Here is a 5325-nt window from a genome sequence, read left to right as displayed (position 1 = left end):
GAGGTGAACTTCTTGTGTCACACTATGACCCTATATTTTTAGGGCAATGTGGTTTTGAATATGAATATGCATATGTGGCGAGGTGGTTCACCGCCACCCCTCGCCTCTCCCTCTCTGTCCTTCTATCCTGGCAGCGGGTCCCCGGGTCGCCGGTTAACCATCCTCCCCAGCGATTGCTCCCGAGCTGCTCTCATGGGTCGCCGGGACCTCAATGTCCTTGCTCGGGCTTGGCCCGCTCTGGTCCCTGGACGTGGGGGCTGCAGCTTCCTGCTCCCTGCAGGTGTTCCTCGGTCATTGGGACTGGTCTTCCTGCTCCTGGTCGGGTCCCGAGTGCTCTGCCACTCCCTCATGAGCCCTTCGGCTGCTGCTCCTCCGGGGCCGCCTGTAAAGGAGGGAAGAACACCGCCAGCGTCCGCTCCCTCCCGACTCCCCCCTGCTCTGCCCTTGCTGCCGCCCTTTTGAACGGGCCAGCTGTGTTCGCCCTCCCCCGTGGTGTGCATGCCGCCCGGAACTCCCAGGGTCCTAATGCCCACCCCGGGCGGCGTGCTTGAGGCCGTGGCTCTGCCCCCTGATGTGCGCCCTGCCACCCCAGATTCCCCGGGTTGCTCAGTGGTGCACACGCCAAGTGCTCCGGCTGCCGAACGGCCGGCTCCCCCGGGGCTCTCGGCTGCTTACCTGCCACGTGCCTCCATCGGGCCGCAGCCATGAGTGCGGGGAACGCCTTCCCCATCACAGCATAACTCAAATATGCTTTATGCAAAACAGGGCAAGTAAGTTATTATTCAAGAGCTTGTAACCTCCTGAATGTGTAAATTCTATTTGTGTGCATGTATTATTCTTATATGTGAAGTTAGAAATATAAAGTGCAAACTTGTTTATTAATCTAGGTCTTCTAGTGAAAGCCATTCTAGTGGTACTTACAGATCTTAACGGCCTGGTACTCAAAGACAAAGATTTGTGAGTGATCTTGTTTTGTCTATAAGCCCAAACTGTGGTTGTTCCTACAAAGACAGGTGAGGTGACCATGCAACTGGTGCAGGAATCCATATTGAATTTGGCATTTTCTACTGGGCTGGGGAGAATGGAACAAAGACTTCCAGCCCCGGGAAAATTCTGTTTAAGGAACGGGAAGCAAACAATGATTGTCTTCAGCTGGCTTCACAGACTGCTCCCCAACTCAAGAGGAGACATGAGTTGGAAAAAAAAAAGCTGGACATGAGCTGGAAAAAAAAGAACTCTAACGAAGGGAGACACTCCTAGGCCCATGTCAAAGAAAAGATCAGCTCTGGCAGGAAGAAATTTACCTGAAATAAGGACTAGGGTGAGAAATTATGATTTGTAACCATTGTTCTTAGACATTAGGCTTGGCCGGCGTGGTTTCTTTGTTTTAGCATAGTAATTTACTTTGATCTGTCTGTCATCAAATGAAACCACTTAAATCCTACTTTTTATACTTAATAAAGTCATTTTTGTTGATTATCAAAGCCAGTGTAAATAATTGTTACATGGGGGGAGGAGACAACAGCTATACATATCTCTTTTTGATAAGAGAGCAAACTTTCTAAGCTTTATCTGTGTAATCTTTTATACAGAGTAAAAAGGATGTGCAGTATTTGGGGTTTTGGTCCCTTTGGGGGCTGAGCTCCTGGGGCTGTCAAGTCCCTTTAACTGATCCCTTCAGAGCTGAGCAGTTATCAGTGTCAGTGTTACTCTGTTGGGGAGCTGTTACTCCAACTCTGTGCCTCTGCTGGGGGAGACCAGAGCTTCTGGCCCAGCAGGAGAGGTTGGTCTCAGTAGTATGATCAGTCCATCAGGTGACAGACAGCCTTGAGGGGATCTCTGTGATCCAATTCATCACATCTTCATCACTTTAAAGTCAAGAAAATCCTCTGTGGTCTCCATGTCAATTACTATTTCCAGATCCTTCTTGGCAGGATGCACTGATACAGTTAGTCACTTTTTCCGGATCTGGCCATTGGATAATGCAGAGACAAACTGGCCATGCAGGGTATCAGTAAGGATATGTCTACACTGCAGGGGTTTTCTGGGATACCAGAGGTATCCCGGAAAAACTCCACCGCATCCAGGGAATGTGTTTGCTCTTCTGCTTTTTTTTTTGGCAAGTGCAAATGCGCTCTTTCGGAAGCCTTGTCTTTCTCATTCCACGAGGAAGAAAGAATCTTCCAAAAGAGGGTGATTTTCTGAAATTTGGCCCAGTGTAGATGGGCCAAATTTTGGAAAAGCCTCTTCTGAAAAAAAAAACGGAAAAAGCTGAGCAAAATGTACAGCGCATTTTACATTGCTTTTTCCGAGAAAAAAAAAAGCTGTAGTGTAGACCTAGCCTTAGTGTAGTAGTTATCAAACTACAGCCTGATTAGCACAGTGGCCAACTGAGTACTAAAAAGAAGCTCCAGCTGCTTGGCAGTGTGCCTAGAGCTCTGCTCCTGGTCTCACTTTGTGAAAGGGAGGGCTCTGAACGAGGGGTGCTGGGCACTCAGCTCTGTAGGGGATTTTAGTGGGGGAGGCATTTAGGGTTGCCAAGTGTTCGGTATTGAACCAGACAGCCTAATATTTGGGCCTTCCGTCTGGTAAAAATGTCAGAAAATACCAAACATGTGAAATGTCTGGTATTTTCTGCTTTTCCTGGCTTGGGGCGTCTGCTGGAACAAGCGCAGCTCTGGCTGTCTGGGGCGGGGGGAGGATGAAGAGTCTCGGACAGACTTCAAAATGGCCACCTTAAAAGTGCAATGCTCTCTCTGCTCTTAAGAGGGAAAACTGGGATGGGGGGAGGGAGAGGTTGTTGTTTTTTGGTCAGCTACTGAAAACTTTTCCCTTTTTTGTTCAACAATTGTAAACTTTTTTTTTTTTTTAAAAAAAACACTGTTCCTGGGAATTAAAGGGTCCGCAACTGTTTATCAGCCCCAGTCAGTTCCTTTTTTGCTGCTCTGGGTTTTGGTTTTTGTTTTGTTTTGGCTCAACAGAATTTTCCCAGTGTGGTTTTTTTTGGGGGGGGAGGTGGTTCGGTATTTTTTGTTAAACCATCTGGCAACCCTAGGGGCATTGTAGTTCCCAACGTGCAGCCCATATAACACACTGACTTGCAGTCCACAATGACAGACAGGTTGAGAACTGCTAACTTATGTTTGTCTGAACTGATAATGCTTTGACAGCTTCCTTATAGCAGCAACAGACTGTGCCACTGGTTCTTCACTTTCCTGATGTCACCAATTAAACCAATATAATTCTTCTATATTGATGGGGTAGGAGAAAACAGTCCCCGCATTGCTGCAGTAATTGCAGCATACGTGGCAGTTCTAGGCACAGTTGGAGACAATCGGTCACACAGCAGCCTGTAGGCCTTTGAACCCATTCCCATCAACAAGTTTGAAACACTCTGTCCATCTGGAATAGAATTGCAAGCTTCAAATTGCTCAAAAATGTTCAAGATGCACCATCTGTGGTTTGCAGTTTTCACCAAACTCACAAAAAGCCCCCAAAGTTGCCATTTTTCTGCTCTTTTGTGGGACTTCACACCTCCTGGACATTTTCTCTGCCACAGGAAAACTATGCCTGATTTCCCTCTGTTGGCTGTGTCTATACTGCAGAATGCTTCATTTGGCTGCACTTGGGCTCCCTCTGCTGGTTCAGCATAGCCTACACACTGCTTCTCGGCCTGCCTTCTTGCATGTGGCCAGCCAGAATGACTGCTTGCTTCACCCCCATCACTGTTTTATTTGAACAGCTGTGGCTGTAATCACGGAACTCTTTATCATTTGTTCCTTCTGTATTTCTTTATTCCTCCATCTCTAGCTAGCTGGCTTATTCTGTCCCAGCAGCAGTTTGTCACCTTGTGTCTCTAGGTGAACCCCCCCTCCACTTTATTTTTTTTTCTTCCCCTTGTCTAAGCAAATAGTAGCAATGGACACTTGTGGGACAGAGTGTTATTGCTGATACGTTATATTTGGACCCATCAGAGATGGAGATAGGCATAGACACACAGAGAGCTGATAGAAATGCAGATATCAGCAATGGAGACTTTACTGGTCTGGAAGCAAAACTGAAATCAATATAAAAGTGAAGCTTTTCACTGAGGAAGGGAACTGCTCAAACATTAGAGGGGCAGGACATCACATTAGGGACCATATTAACAGTGGCTCCATACTTTATTGCTGCTTATTTCCTTGGCCTCTTCCTATATGGCCCCTTTATCTTTACCCATAATCTCAGGGTTAAAGTACTCAGGTCCTCTTTCCCAGTTTAAGCCAACACCAAACTCTGGCTATTCCGCAGGCTGCATGGGATTTCCCTACACCCCTCCCCCCCATGGGGGTGTACAGCCCCCCTGAATTTCCCCAACTCCCCCCCCCCCAGTTTTGTGAACTAATTACATGCCAATTTAGTGATTGTTTGGAAATTTGAATTGAAATTGAAACATTAATACACACTTTAAAAGCATATATAGTGTATGATAAGATATGTGTATCTGAAAAAGTATAATAGATTTGAAAAGTATGAACATAGACTAGCTTCCTTATACAGCTGTTATTTTTTATGACAATGTCAGTGCATTCATTTTGGTGATGTTGGTCAACCTAATAATTTCAAATGATGATTTGTAAGCAAAGTCAAAATGAGCTCTCCCTGACAGCTAGTGATGAGCTGGGGGTAGGGGGAAAGGCTTCAGGACTAGATTGTATTTACATTCACACCTAATCTACCTAGAAGCAAAATGCAGGACAATGTAGCACTTTAAAGACTAACAAGATGGTTTATTAGATGAGCTTTCGTGGGCCAGACCCACTTCCTCAGATCAAATAGTGGAAGAAAATAGTCACAACCATATATACCAAAGGATACAATTAAAAAAAATGAACACATATGAAAAGGACAAATCACATTTCAGAACAGGAGGGGGATGCAGGGGGGGGGGGGAAAGGAAGGAAGGTAAGTGTCTGTGAATTGATGATATTAGAGGTGGGGAGAGTGGGATGTTTGTGAGTTAATGGTATTAGAGGTGATAATTGGGGAAGCTATCTTGGTAATGGGTAAGATAGCCTGAGTGTTTGTTCATTCCTTTTTGGAGAGTGTCGAATTTTAACATGAATGACAGTTCAGAGGATTCCCTTTCAAGTGCAGATGTAAAAGGTCTTTGTAGCAGAATGCAGGTGGTTAAGTCATAGAGGGTATGTCTACACTACCCCGCTAGTTCGAACTAGCGGGGTAATGTATGCATACCGAACTTGCTAATGAAGCCCGGGATTTGAATTTCCCGGGCTTCATTAGCATAAAGCCGGCGCCGCCATTTTTAAAAGCCGGCTAGTGCGA

Source organism: Pelodiscus sinensis, chromosome 1 (assembly GCF_052426305.1).
Source record: "Pelodiscus sinensis isolate ZL-2025 chromosome 1, ASM5242630v1, whole genome shotgun sequence".
NCBI classification, from domain to species: Eukaryota; Metazoa; Chordata; order Testudines; family Trionychidae; genus Pelodiscus; species Pelodiscus sinensis.
This window is presented reverse-complemented; position numbering follows the sequence as displayed.